Source organism: Polypterus senegalus, chromosome 10 (genome assembly GCF_016835505.1).
Source record: "Polypterus senegalus isolate Bchr_013 chromosome 10, ASM1683550v1, whole genome shotgun sequence".
NCBI classification, from domain to species: Eukaryota; Metazoa; Chordata; class Cladistia; order Polypteriformes; family Polypteridae; genus Polypterus; species Polypterus senegalus.
The window spans coordinates 79,972,253-79,988,678 of NC_053163.1; the positions used below are offsets into that span (position 1 = coordinate 79,972,253).

At 36.8% G+C, this 16,426-nt stretch overlaps 1 pseudogene; it reads left to right on the forward strand.

Moving 5' to 3' along the window:
• LOC120538196 overlaps positions 1 to 15,708 on the forward strand; it is a 38,151-nt pseudogene extending 22,443 nt beyond the window's left edge.
• The last annotated feature ends 718 nt before the right edge of the window (positions 15,709 to 16,426 follow it).

Sequence of the window (16,426 nt, forward strand, 5' to 3'; positions counted from 1 at the left end):
GGGCTTCAACCCAGGAGTCTGGTGCTGGATGGCCTCAGTGTTAACCACTGCTTCTTCATTCTTCCTGTCCTATACAACATAATTAATAATAATACTGGTGGGTCTTCATTTCACAAGGTTGATGCCAATTGATTGCACATCTCTCTGTCTTGCACAAGTGCATTTTCGGGAAGTATCTCATTTTAAGAATATATTGTAGCTGTATTTCTTCAATGTTTCCAAAATCTCTGCTGCTAGTGTCAACAGCTTCTTCACAACTGTGTGAGTCTAACTTCTTTACTTGTTTAGCCAATGACATATATATTCTACCACAATTTCTTAAATTTTGGCTTTCGAGTATTTTACTTTTAATCCAGATCAGCAAGTCCACATGCCTAAATAAACAAGCAAAACATGACACCTTAATTCGTACAGTTCTTTCTGTGTGTGTTCTTTTGGCTGCTAGCAGATTTAGACTGGCAGTTTTGTCATTTACAATGTAGTTGCATTTGGTTTGGTTTGAGGTTTGATCAGAGTATGACGTGTACACAATCATTTCCAGTGTCTAATTATCTTTGTTTTTAAGTTTTATTAAAATTCATAGCAAAAACATTTCATACAACAATGATTAGAAAAATTGGTTATGCCCACAAAAATTACTTTTTGTTTATTATGTTTAAGTTTCAGGCTTACATGTCTTAGTTACATTTTTTTAAGTTGCTATATATGTTTCTATTAATGTGAACATACTGAAGCACAGCATATGATTAAATGACTGTATGTCTCTATATTTTTCCTAATGAAATTAAACGGCCTGTGTTTCTGTTTGAGTTTATTATACAGAGGTATTACAGTTACAGCAGAGTGTTAGGAATGTTCCATTAACATGTTAGCTTAAAGGCAAGAAAACAAAGCCTTCCATTATGTATGTAACTATGTAAAAAGTAACATTTTATTCTAGTTCAGCAAATACGTATGTGAATTTAACATTAACTTTAACTTACTAGAACTGACTTAATAAATGCCACTGCCACCACAGGTTCTTCTCTACATCATGTCCTCGTAAGAACACTAATGACTGTTTTGGTTAAGACTTTTAGAGAGAGATGTTCCTTGATAAATGCCTGTACAATCAAAAACCACTCTAATCTTCTTCTTTGGATGATACACACCACAATGTGGAATGTACCACACCCTGTTTTCAATGCACTTCTAGTTTTCCTTGGGTACCTTAACAGCATAACCCTTTTCTAATATGTTTCTTATGACAGAATTATCTCTCATGGAAAATTTGATTTTTAATTAGTTTCTTTTTGACGCCAATAGCATGGTGGTCTGCAGTACACTGATTATTTGGCATTTTTGAAAGGCAAATTTATGCATAAATGGCCACCTACCTGTTTTGACTCTAAAACTATGCGCCTAAACTTGAAGTCTTCATGTGATATTGCTCCATCTCTCCTCAGCTACACTCTTGAAAACTTGTTTTATATTACTGATGTAACATTTCTTCTAATTCTGTTGCTGAAAAGCATTTAACTGTATATTTTTGCAGCTTACTGCTCTTTGTTCTGAAGTCATCTCACTTTCCTTCAATGGCGTACTGATTATCTATGGGCAATCCTCATACCATAAAGGCTCTCATTATTTACTGGGTATAACATAAACGGCCCCACAGCTTTAGGAATGCTGGCACCTATTAATAGACCAACCTGTACATCTACAAATGGCAGACGTTCTTTCTTCAAGATATGTGCACTACACAGTATCCTCTTGGTGTGGAATATTTTTTATAGTCTCTTGTATACAGTTCTGCACAGACCCCTTTGGAAAGTCAGTGTAGGTGTTATCATCCAGACCACTGACGTTAAAATTTGATAACATGGAACATTTGGTTACCTTTTTTGAATCAGGGCGATCTTTTTGCACTCTATTGTGGAGATTCTTCCCATGTACAGTAGGTTTAACTGACATTAAAAGATTTTCAGGGCTAATTGTTACTATATTAGCAAATTTGTTTTATCCCCTATAGGGTAACATTCATAGAAACATGATATCCATTACCAATCTAACTATCTAAAACTAAAATTCTATTCAATTTAAGCAAATACATGAATTTAATAGCAACTTTAACTTATTATAATTATCTCTTACAACATGCATTTCGCCAGGTAATGGGAGTAATTTGAGATTTTTGTCATGTGCTCATTGATATTTTTTGTTGTTATTTAAACTAGATCTCCAATGAAGCATATTGTTTCAAGAATTTTGTGATCTATGTTCTCCATGGAAATATGAGATTAAATATTTTTCTTTATCATTGCTACCAACAGCTTGGCTAAATAAAAAAAAATAATATATACAGTCCAAAGACATGCAGGTTAGGTGCATTGGCGATTCTAAATTGTCCCTAGTGTGTGTGTGTGTGTGTGTGTGTGTGCGCCCTGTGGTGGGCTGGCGCCCTGCCCGGGGTTTGTTTCCTGCCTTGTGCCCAGTGTTGGCTAGGATTGGTTCCAGCAGACCCCCGTGACCCTTTGGTTAGGATATAGCAGGTTGGATAATGGATGGATGAATGTGTGTGTGTGTGTATATATATATATATATATATATATTTATAATATGATTTTTTATAGTGTATTTCTTTATCCTGTAAGTTTTTGCTTTGTAGGAAGAAAATCATAATACAGCAGAAGCTGCCCAGCCACACTAACTACTGTCCCATAATGCTGACAATTAAGTATTAGTTTGGTAAAATCTGTGCATATAAGATAACAATAAAATAATTTAACAGTAAAGCAGTTTGTTCTGGAAGTGTCCATACATAGTACATTCCAAAAATGTTTTTAAGACTACTGCGCTGAAATCAGTGTTTTTTCTTTTTGTTTTTTTCCAAGGGGGTCTATTTTTTACCAGCCATTCCAAATGTCACTATTATGATTCAAGACCAGATTAACAAAAGGAAACAAGAAAAAACTTCAGATTTATTATCAATCTTCCCAAGACCATTAAAATCTGATGTGCAATATCAACTGAGCAAAAAAAATAAATAAATAAATAAAAAAAGAGGACTCGAGGCCAGGGCCAATTCAATTTCAATTTCCAACTCCACTGTCATCCTCCCACCTCAAAATAAATTAGAGGAGATAGCTTCTTTTTTGCTTAGCCTTTCTTTTCAAAACAAAATAAACAAAGACAGAAGAAAAGTATTGTCAAATAACATTACAAATAATAATAGGTCTTGCTAGCAAGACGCATTTTTTAACTAAAATGTAACCTGGAAAACAATGAAGTTAACAGATATGTGCTCGTTTTGGCCCTACCTCCAAGATTAATCACTAAGCAGGGCAAAACATGTAATACTTCCGATGTAGCACTTTCATTCATTATAGGAGGTGGTCTAAAAGTCATGAAGCAGTAATTATTTATTTTTAATAGATTTTCCATAGTAAAATAGTGTGACTTGTCAAACTGCAAAAGTAAAATAAGTCAATAGAAAGGCAGACATTTACAGTATATAAACCACAATTTTTTTCTTTTTGTAAGTGTAAGACCCATTTTTCCAGTTCTATAAAATTCATGAATATTTTACTAGATGATAATGCATAAAATATGGGAGGTTCCTATAACCTCCGCGAATAGAATTGTGTTGGTATTTTCCTGTCATTTTCTAACAGCTTTGAGTGAACAATGTTCTCCAGTTAGTGACAGCTTTGCCTTGAGTAAGGAATGGAAGGCATATGGTTTTAAACCGTCTATATCTATGTGCCAATCAGCTTACGGATCTTTTGAGCGTGTGAATATGTAAGAAAATAACACTTAATTCATGTACTGTGCCGTATGCTTAAAGCATACAGAAGAAGAAGCTAAGAATCTTTAAGTATATAAGAATTTAAGAATCTTTAAATAGAGAAGAAAATGTAAAGAACTTTTAAGTACAGAAATAACTAAAGTTTCTCAAGAAAAGCTAAGCTTAAGACAAGATACAGTGCAGGCCAAAAGTTTGGACACACCTCCTCATTCAATGTGTTTTCTTTATTTTCATGACCATTTACATTGGTAGATTCTCACTGAAGGCATCAAAACTATGAATGAACACGTGGAGTTATGTACTTAACAAAAAAAGGTGAAATAACTGAAAACATGTTTTATATTCTAGTTTCTTTAAAATAGCCACCCTTTGCTCTGATTACTGCTTTGCACACTCTTGGCATTCTCTCGATGAGCTTCAACAGGTAGTCACCTGAAATGGTTTTCACGTCACAGGTGTGCCTTATCAGGGTTATTTAGTGGAATTTCTTGCTTTATCAATGGGGTTGGGACCAGCAGTGCAGAAGTCAGGTTAGTTGGACGATCATTTATTTTTCAACAGGACAATGATACCCAAACACACCTCCAGGCTGTGTAAGGGCTATTTGACCAAGAAGGAGAGTGATGGAGTGCTGTAAATGGTCATGAAAATAAAGAAAACACATTGAATGAGGAGGTGTGTCCAAACTTTTGGCATGTACTGTACATTTTCCCCCTTTATTGCCTTTTATTCTACGTGTGTAAATATTTTTTCTTTTATTCTTGTGTGGATTATTTGCTTGTTATTTGACAAGAAGGAGAGTTGGACTGTAAACTAAATTATTTTCAAACTTTTGGCATGTACGAACTATTGGTAAATATTTTTCTTTTATTCTTGTGTGGATTTGCTTTTAACTTACACTAAATATTTTCAAAACGAACTATTGGACTGTGAGATTTCTTTAGACACGCGTTTTACCCGTGCTTGACCATACCTTATTTCGGCAGCTACAGTAAGATTTACCGGTATATGAAAACAAGACATACATAATGTACACTACGTAAAATCACATAATACAGTATATTAGACAATGTATCTAAATAATCTAATTCAAACTCTTATATATAAATAATCATATCACATTTAAAGTCCATCTAGACATTTAATATATATTTAGTTCATTTCCTGGTTTCTCATGACCATTTATAAAATTCTCAGGCCGATGTTGGGCAGTACAACTAGCAGAAGAGCCATAAGTATCAAAGTTATGTCAAGCATTCTAAATCTGAAAAACATTACAAAAATATGAATTTCCAGCAAATGCAAAAAGTAGTCAAACTATATTTTATAAGATTAAGAATATGCTGCTGGAAAAAATGGTTTATTAAGATTCTTCTCACCACTTTGATGTAAGACTGGATGGAAACTGCCATTTAAACCAAAGGTGATGTATTAGATTCAGCCAGGATCATTGATTGCTATAATTAGAAGATTTGTACCGAGTGCTATCTGTGTAAAATAAACACAACAAAGATGTCTTCTTGGAAATGTTGCGGGCTACAATAAATTTAATAAACAGAAAAACAGAAAGAAGTAGAAAACGTTATTCACGTATTTTGATTCAGAACTAACTTTTTCACCACCAAGTGTCTTATATTGTATATTTTTATTTTAGTTTTTTTTCTATAAATGACAATTCTCTTTGTTGTTCTTGGTAGTAAAAAAAAAACCATGTGGTTTATAACTTGTCAACAAAATGAATCAATTCATAGGCAGGCTGAAGTAATTATGACAAAGGAAACACAAAAGCTTTTATAAAAGAGTCCTACACTGTAATAGAGAAAAAAATTTAGAATAAAAAAAAACAAACAAACAAGTGTTCTATTTTAGGATAGGTGAAACTTAAGCAAAAGAAACCCGCCAACATGCCTGTTTCCCTTGTAAATATATTATTGTAGAAAACTTTCTGTACAAAAACATTTTGCAAATGCTATAAATGTTATAGAAAATATGATTTCCTTCATGTGCAATATTATTTTCTGATAATGTAATGGATATTTTAAATAAGCTTAATTAGGTAATTGATAATTCACTGTTTTCAAGTGCAGACCTCAGTGGTGCTAGAGCCGACTCTGTGAGAGTGCCTGCATATCAAGAAGCCTATCAAGGAGCACATTCACTCCCATACATCAAGTTGGCAAATACAGAAGCTGGTTTAATCCAGCACCACATTTTTGTGAAGCAGGAGTAAAATTCAAGTACCTAGAGAAAATGGACAGTGGGAGAATATGTTAACCCTTAAACTGCCACCTACTTGGGGGGTTAATGTACCCCTGGACGCCAAATACTTTTTTGCTGTACTTTTTAAAGAAACGTCACAATTCACCAAGAAAAAGTGAAATTTTAATGGAAAACATATTTTTTTCATGCAAAGAGCATTACAATTACTGCAACACTGATCATTCTACACACTCCCAATGAACTGTAAAAACTATTAAAAAAAAAAAACTACTGCAACAATATATTATTATATGTGTAAGGTGCAACTGACACCATTGCTGAAATTCAGTAAAACACAGAGCCAACTGCACTTAAACTGACTGCATGCAAGCACACAGAGGCCAATGCTGATGCTTGCAGGATCGTCTAGTGCAGCGGCTGAATCCCAGGGACAGTGATGTGGTGGTGTTGCAGGGGGCTGCAGTGGTCAAGAGCTGGCTGCTCAACGAATGTACAGTACTGACTGATCAGCTCCATTGTGCTGGCAAATTGCACTGGGAAACAACTACAGCATGTTGTGGCGTTCAATGAATGTACGTTGCCGAATATATTCGGCTCTGGTGTGCTGGCAAATTGCTTTGAGAACGGACTATAGCCAGTTCTGGCGGTTTAAGGGTTAACTACACAATTACCAAACTGGGATTTAGGGAGGTTTTTTTTTTTATAACTGCATCATGTACCTTAAACATATGACTCTTTTAATACTATTTCTGATACAAAAAATAGAATCATGGTTAATAAGTTAATAATGTTTTTTCATTCACAATTGACCTCTGAAATGTTTAAAGCATTGTAATTTTTTCAACGATTTAAAAATCCAATGGCCAAATTTTAGTACATTGAGGGAACAAATATATTTTATATTGTTATACACATCCTCTTACTTCAGGCAATTCTCCCAATATAACAAAACACAATATTGTTCAACTTGCCTACTCCAGTTGTTATTTCCGTGAATCCTATCCTGGCAGCACAGGATGTAAGGTTGGAAGTAACCTGCATGCAGACGACAGTCAAGTTGGACTGTCCATATATAGAAACTGTTAGTTTAGTTGTATGTGGCAGCTGATTGCTAACCACTTGCATTAAAAAAGATAGAAAGATTTATTTTCACAGTTGTGTGGATGTTTGGAGGCTCACCAGCCTAGTGTTATTTACTAAGTGAGACTTATAAGAGTAAAACCAGAATAACACAGATAAAAGGTGTATTGCAAGTTATAAGGAAAGGCCATGATATGCCCAAAAGGGCATAGGAAAGATGCTAAAATAAAAGAAAAGCTGCAAGGTTTAAAGTAATTACTGTACATATAAGTGTTAGGAAAACCTGCAAAGGTGTTTAAAAGACCTAAACAGAAAACAGGGATAAAAAATTATGTCACAAGAAACTTATCACAGGCTAAGTAAATTCAACAACTCTTCATGAATTTGCAAAGAAATGTGAGGTGCAAAAACAACACACGTTAAAAATAATATGAAGTACCTTTTTTAAACTTTATTAAATATTAAATGTGATGCTTCAGAAAACTGAACTTGTGACTAGTGTTGATCAGTGAAATTTATCAAAACAGTTTTGCAGAGAATATACTGTGTTTGCTGGTGTTTATTTGACAAATATTTTCTGAAAATCTGCTGTGGCCAGTTTAGATTAACTTTTTTTTCCACCATGTTGATGCTTTACAAGGCCAGGGTAACATCACAGAGTTGTAACAGCCAATGTCAGATAGCACACAAAATACGCATGCAGAATGAAGCTTCAAATGTGTCAGTGTGTTGGTGTCTTAAATATAATTTCATTATTATTATTGTATGTGACCTTGGTGTAATACTGAGCCTAACTCTTTAATAGTATTACCCAGAATGCTGTGCAATTGGTGCACAGTGAAAGTAGTGAAGAATCTACACGCATACTGTGCATTTTGTAGTAGAAGTACTGTATAAGCCAAAAGTGTCAGCGAAAAAAACAAACAACAAAAAGGACATCCCAAAAATGACACAGGGGTCTCCTGATAAAAAGAAAAGGGAGCTGAAAGCTCAAGGGCAGCCGGTGAACACTCCTCAATGGGGAAAAGGGCGGAGCTAGAAGTTTCAAGGTGTTTTCAGTCTCGCCGAGGGATACAAACAAGGGGACCGTGGCTATGCTACGAATGCCGCAGGCCAGGCCATGTATGTCAAAGTTGTCCTCAGAATGCAGGGGATAAGATGACTTATTTATTTAATGTTCCCCCAGGTTCTCCCGGGAGTCTTCAGAATGTTGCTAAGGCCCAACCAATGAAACCCCCTGGAGGAAGACATCCCTCACTGGGCTGGCCGCTTCAAACCATGGTTCTTCGCTGGTGGGGAAGTACTGTGGACTATGGCCGGCCATTCATTTTGGCCAATACCCCCAGGCCGCCAGAGGGAGCCCTCCCTGTGACATTGAGACGCCTCGAATTCCAGCAGGGCATCATGGACTATGGAGTTTTCCTGTACAGCCCTGCTGGATAACTTTGGGGCCACCAGGGGTCGCTGGAGGGCGGCCCAGGGACTGTTATTTGCCCTATAACCTGGAAGTACGTCTTAGTCACAGCGACAGGGGAAATGACGTACTTCCGGGATGAAGAAGAGGAGTTTTTACCTGACCTGAAAGTGCTGGATAATCACATGGACTGAGGGCTCAGAAGCACTTCCGGGTCATGGACTATAAAAGACTGTGAGAGATCAGGGAACGGACGAGCTGAGTCAGGTAGCAGGGGACAACGCGTCTGGGAGAGTGGAGGATAGTTTATTGTGATTTATTAGTGTTTATGAATATAGTGGAGTGAAGAGTACTTTGTGCACTGTACTGCTTTAATAAAGTCAGGAATTGGACGTTTATCTGGTGTCTGACGTCTGGTCTAAGGGTTCAAAGTATATATATTGCTATATTTTATTAAAATAAGCTAAATAGCTTACAATTTTGCTATAGGAAACTTGTTTTTCTTTTAAATAAAACACAGCTTGGGACTTTATATAATGAAATAAAGTTTTATATTATGAAAATGTGAACTAGCATTATGCATTTAACATTTTTGGTTATGTTCTCTCTAAGGTTCTCTCTCATGCATGCAAAGACTATACATACACAGAAATCTATCAAGAAGCGAGTAATTGTCATGATCATTTATATGCGCTTTATAGCAAATATTCAACCTGAGGATCCTAAGTGAAAAGTAATCGCACCATCAGCAAGACCTCTATCAAACTGCGTTAATTATGTATTAATTGATACAGTTAATTAAAAGGTACAACTGAAGGGCACATGTTTGATAAAGCATAACACACTGTAACAATTTTATCCAGGATTGGGGTTTTTCCTTCCTGTGTAATTAGGTAATTTATTGGAATAATACTTTTCAGAATGGAATATTTCTGGGTGATATATCCAATAACACATTCTACATGGATTCAGAGATGTGCTATCTTCCTGGTTCTTGTTTGTTGTTTTACTTCAGTCCCTTTTCCCCTAATGTGCAACTACTTTGTGCTGAAGCTTTAGCTTTCCCTGTTTTTGTTGTCTGACTTCCTTTTTGTCCGTCCCCTATTCCTTGCTTTTCTGCTTTTTTGGACTTTTAAGCATTTTTGTTTGGATCATTTTCATTTAACTCTTTGTTCATGGTTTTCTCTCCGAGTTAATGGACCTATTTTTAATTACTGTTTTTACCTTAGTTTTTGAGTATTTAAATTTTGTGTTTTGAATTATGTTTATTTCATCTTTCTGCATAGGAGTTTGTGATTATTTTTGCTTCCAGATTCCCTGCAGATACCAAAATCCGTGGATGCTCAAATCCTTTATATAAAAAAGCTTAGTATTTACATATAACCTACACTTGTCCACCCGTATACTTTCATTTATCTCTAGAGTACTTGCATAAAACAATATAAATGCAATGTAAATTGCTGTTATACCTTATTGTTTAGCAAATAAGAACAAAAAAATCTGTATTTGTTCAGTACAGACACAACCATCGTAGCCTAACTACATAATACACATAAGCAACAACGTAACATTTTCTTTCTTTCAACACTTAAAGATTGTTTTTTTTTTTAATGACCTAAAAGAAAAATACATAAAATAAAACACAGAATATTTAAAACACAAATACACATTGAAAACATAGTTATAAATTCATTCATTCATTCATCACACACTGGACACAAATGAAGAACCTAATGAACGAGACATGAGGTGTGCAACGCCCAAACAACAAGTGCTGCAGAGAGATTGGGGATCTCTGAGGCGGTGGGAGGCTCCAGCATGGTATGCCTACACATCACTTTTTTCGCATTGATTCAGCAGAGTCCTCTGAGTGCAGCAAATTCAAGGTATACATACATAGAAAAAAATTGCTTGCCATTGATTTAATCTTAATAATTGTCTAAACTTGTTTTGTTGTACTTTTTCTTCTTCTTACAAACAAATTAGTATTCATAAGTTAAAGGTTACAGTGGTTGAAAATACTGTAATAAATATTTGATCAACCCATTTAATAAACAGCATGTTACTTAATGGGGCGGCATGGTGGCGCAGTGGTAGCGCTGCTACCTCGCAGTTAGGAGACCCGAGTTCGCCTCCTGGGTCCTCCCTGCGTGGAGCTTGCATGTTCTCCCCATGTCTGCATGGGTTTCCTCCGGGCGCTCCGGTTTCCTCCCACAATCCAAAGACATACAGGTTAGGTGGATTGGCGATTCTAAATTGGCCCTAGTGTGTGCTTGGTGTGTTTGTGTGTGTCCTGCTGTGGGCTGGCACCCTGTCCAGGATTGGTCCCTGCCTTGTGTCCTGTGTTGGCTGGGATTGGCTCCAGCAGACCCCTGTGACCCTGTGTTCGGATTCAGCGGGTTGGAAAATGGATGGATGTTACTTAATTTGTTACCAGTCGATCAGTTGATGTCCATCAGGCTTAATGGTGTTACCACTTTGAACCAAAAGCTTTTTTTACCAGTCTGTATCGTGGTGGAGTATGTTTCACTTACTTAGCTATAGCCTGATGGATAAAGAAATTAAAGGTAAAGGTAGAAGAGACATTGTGTCTCTATCTATGAAGATATGGAGAGACAGAGGTGTAATTGTCAGACTGATAAGTGAATAGAGCATGCATTGACTTATGATAGGTTTTCATTAAATACAGGCAGAAGGTTTCTGCAAAATACAGTTGCTTCCACGGATAAATAAAGGTCATGGCTTAATGGTTTAACTTGTCATTAATGAAAATATGAACCAACAGAGTGTCATGAATATTTGCTATTATCTTGGGTTGTGTTTTGCTGGAAAGTATATGTGTACTCCAAACAAAGTAAAACAATGGTGGCATGGACTACAAAAAGAAAGGTCAATGACATTGTCATCTTGTTTAAAAAACTTAAATCATTCGGATCATCAGTTAATGCTGACAGCATGCTTAAACTTGACAAGCAAGTTGTCATTTATTACTTCAAGACATTGAACTTCAGTACTTCAACTCTATAAATATTCTCAAGTATACACTCACCTAAAGGATTATTAGGAACACCTGTTCAATTTCTCATTAATGCAATTATCTCATCAACCAATCACATGGCAGTTGCTTCAATGCATTTAGGGGTGTGGTCCTGGTCAAGACAATCTCCTGAACTCCAAACTGAATGTCAGAATGGCAAAGAAAGGTGATTTAAGCAATTTGGAGCGTGGCATGGTTGTTGGTGCCAGACGGGCCGGTTTGAGTATTTCACAATCTGCTCAGTTACTGGGATTTTCACGCACAACCATTTCTAGGGTTTACAAAGAATGGTGTGAAAAGGGAAAAACATCCAGTATGCGGCAGTCCTGTGGGCGAAAATGCCTTGTTGATGCTAGAGGTCAGAGGAGAATGGGCCAACTGATTCAAGCTGATAGAAGAGCAACTTTGACTGAAATAACCACTCGTTACAACCGAGGTATGCAGCAAAGCATTTGTGAAGCCACAACACGCACAACCTTGAGGCGGATGGGCTACAACAGCAGAAGACCCCACCGGGTACCACTCATCTCCACTACAAATAGGAAAAAGAGGCTACAATTTGCACAAGCTCACCAAAATTGGACAGTTGAAGACTGTCTGCCTGGTCTGATGAGTCTCGATTTCTGTTGAGACATTCAAATGGTAGTCAGAATTTGGTGTAAACAGAATGAGAACATGGATCCATCATGCCTTGTTACCACTGTGCAGGCTGGTGGTGGTGGTGTAATGGTGTGGGGATGTTTTCTTGGCACACTTTAGGCCCCTTAGTGCCAATTGGGCATCGTTTAAATGCCACGGGCTACCTGAGCATTGTTTCTGACCATGTCCATCCCTTCATGACCACCATGTACCCATCCTCTGATGGCTACTTCCAGCAGGATAATGCACCATGTCACAAAGCTCGAATCATTTCAAATTGGTTTCTTGAACATGACAATGAGTTCACTGTACTAAAATGGCCCCACAGTCACCAGATCTCAACCCAATAGAGCATCTTTGGGATGTGGTGGAACGGGAGCTTCGTGCCCTGGATGTGCATCCCACAAATCTCCATCAACTGCAAGATGCTATCCTATCAATATGGGCCAACATTTCTAAAGAATGCTTTCAGCACCTTGTTGAATCAATGCCACGTGGAATTAAGGCAGTTCTGAAGGCGAAAGGGGGTCAAACACCGGATTAGTATGGCGGTCCTAATAATCCTTTAGGTGAGTGTACATTACATAAAAATGCTTCAGAAATAAAAACCAAGGTCTGTCCATCTGATCATCTGCTTTCCCACAGGCTACTGCATTGTCATTGGCCTCCATTCTTTGCATCTCTGCTCCTTGAACTCCTACACCTGATCTGGAACATGATGACATGGCATTAGAAAACAGACTTTCAATAAGAATTCATCTCTCTTTGGTCCACAAGCTGAAATCTTAACAATCACCTTATAAAGCCAAAGAGCAATAGAAACATTACATTTTTGCTGTGGTTCTGCTATCTGTTTTCAACACTCCTGGGATTTTTATCAGGAAAGTGGAGGAAGTGGGTTTAGAAATTGAATGCATAGATCATTTTCAGAAGAATCGCATTAGTCACGTACATCTTCGAATCGGGAATTTTGAATGCAAAACAATAAGATTGTTTTTTCCTTGAAATAAAAAGTTAAATAAAATCAATAGTCTTTTTTTGTTTTCATTGTAGCAGTAATATTTGGTAAATTGCATTGCCTTTTTCAGATAAGGAGTAGTGAGGTATGGATACAAGGTGTGTGGCTGTGTCTCTTTCATATAACCTAGAGTTGGGGTTAGAGTTAGGGTCTGCCTGTCAATTAACACTCCCATGACTGACTGACTGACTTTCACTCACAGATTCCAAAAGATTTAGTGACACACATATCAAAATAACACATCAAAGAGTTGTTAAAAACTTATTTCATAATGATTGGTATTTGCTTTTAGTAAATAAACTAAAAATCTATATGTTATGTGTTGGTTTACTGAATTCAGGGTGATTCTGAAGACTGTTCTGGCAGCATTGGGTATAACAGGAAGCCATCCTCAGGTGCATTCCCAAAAGTTCCATAATGCTAAGTACTTTGTTATCTTGTACTTAAGACCATTCTTATTTAGTAAGTGTTTACTGTAACCCTTCATAACTAATGTAACACTTAATCTCTTTCATAAATTAACACATGAACCGACCAACTCGTTATATTTAACGCAGTTCTTTATTTGGACTTTGAACTGGTATTTTGTCACAGAAATATAAAGGTTACATTAAGCAGATCAAACAAAACACACTTACATTCTTATTTTGACAACATAATAACAATAAAAATAATAATAATAAAATAATAATAATACCCGGTTCGCTTCCGGGTCCTGAATATTTATAGAGTAGATCTTGTACAGAACAAATGGTAAGCATGAACACACCAAAAGTGTGACCTCTGAGCCTCTGACTGCTCTCCATTTCTATGCCACTGGTGGATTCCTACAGACTATCAATAATGCGCATGGTTTCGGCAAGGCTGTTGTATGCGGTGACCAAATTACTATTGTGCCATGAACACATTAAATCCTGATGTTGTGGGTTCAAATCCTGCTTTTAACACTGTGTGGCCATGAGCGAGTTACTTCACCTGCCTGTGCTCCACTTGGAAAAACTAAAGAAAGGTAACCAATTGGATAAAGGCATCGGTACATAAAATAATAATAATAATAATACAATAGCTTACAGGTACTCCTCACTTTACGACCTATTTGCTTAACAACCACTCGCACTTACAACCAATCGAGTTTCGACCTACAATTCGAGGAATCCCCTTTCTCATCCTGAGTGTCGGTCAGAGGCGAATGGTGACATGCGCACTAAGCGTACTATAAGCTTGCTATGAGTTTTTTCAGTCAGTTTCATTCCTACAAGCAGTCACTGTGGAACCTCGTTTTTTTTTTTTACATATTTGTAACCCCAAAATTGTACAGATGTTGACGAAAAGAAAAAGTATGGCATCATCTGGAGAAATTAAGAAACGAAGGAAAGCTATCAACCTTAAAAATGAAAATTTAAATCATACAAGACTACAAAGCTGGTAAAACAGTTAAAGAAATAGCATTTGACTTGAAATTGGCACATTCGACAATTTCAACGATTTTAAAGGATAAAGTTAGAGTGAAAGAGGTGGTGAAATCATCGACAGAATTTAAAGCCATAATAACTAGGCAGCGAAAAGGTCTTATTAAAGAGATGTTGAAATTATTGGCGATCTGGTTTGACAACCAGATGCAAAATAATATGCCGATAAGCCTTTTAATAATTCAAGCTAAGGCACGCAGTATCTTTGAGACTTTGAAGGCACATGAAGGTGAAAAATCAACAGAATCATTTACAGCAAGCCATGGATGGTTTCAACAGTTTAGGCGGAGATTCAACCTGCATAATTGGAGAATCAGTGGTGAGCCGGCAAGCGCAGTTGTAGAAGCAGCAGAAAAATTTGTTGACAAATTGGATGGAATAATTAAAAAAGGCAGCTACTGCCCGAAACAGATATCCAATGTGGATGAAACCGGGCTTTGGTGGAAAAAAATACCTGAAAGGTCCTATATGCACAAAGAAGCTAAGGCAATTCCCGGTTTCAAAGCTTTTAAAGACAGGATCACGTTGTTGTTGGGAGGGAATGCCACTGGGTTCAAGTTAAAGCCTTTCCTGGACTATCGCTCCAAAAACCCACGTGCATTACAGAACGTTAGTAAAAACAGTCTGCCTGTTTACTATCGTGGAAATAAAAAGGCATGGATGATGCATCCTTTATTTTAAGATTGGTTTTTGAACTGCTTCATACCCTCAGTCCAGCATTATTGTTTGGAAATGGGAGTTCCTTTTAAATTTATTCTCCTGCTTGATAATGTTCCAGGCCACCCCCAGCATCTTGATGATCTACACCCAGACGTAAAGGTAGTGTATCTTCCTAAAAACACAACTGCTATCCTACAGCTAATGGATCAGGGCGCTATAGCTACGTTCAAAGCGTTTTATTTGCGCACGACTTTTTCCCAAGCTGTAGCTGCAACAGAAAATGATGTAGTAACCCTTCATGATTTTTGGAAATCATACAGTATTTTAGATTGCATTAAAAACATTAAATCAGCTTGGGACGAAGTGACAGATAAGTGTATGTAAGGCATACGGAAAAAATGCATAAAAAGTTTCGATCCTATATTCCCGGCGCAAGCTCCTCGCTTATTGACCAATTTGCTTAACTACGTAGTCGTAGGAACGGAACTGGGTCGTAAAGTGAGGAGTACCTGTGTATGACACTAAAATTGGTTTTCATGCCGTTGCAGTTTTGTGAAGTGTTGCTTTTTTCCCCAAAACTGCTTGGCATTGTTCTTTTTTGCAAGTTTTGTGCCCAGTTACAGATTTTTGACTAATGGGTTAAATTAATTTTACCTATGAGTTGAAATGTTTATTTCTTTATTTTGTGGTTTTTGCACGTTGTAATTGATTTTTTTTTTACATTTGCGCATGTGTGGTGTGACAATGTAATATATATAACAACATAGTGAAATGCCTGTTTATTAAAACGTGCACAATGATACAATGGTAAGTCCTTTTGTTTCAGTAATATAATAAATTTAGTAACCTCTGTTTACCTGATGTGCTAGCCCTTGCATCCATCTCTCTTTGTGTTTCTTGTTGCATTTGTTTATCAGATATCGCATCATTCTGGTGGTTTCCGGACAACATTACACCCCCTGGCATTGACATAGGACGTTTTGTCATTTTATATATACTGTATACAGATTTGGCCATTAAAATGTTCCTGTTATCAACATTCTGCTTTTTGATGAAGACGCTGGGCAAGAACCTAACAAAGAAGTACTTTAAACCCATTTGT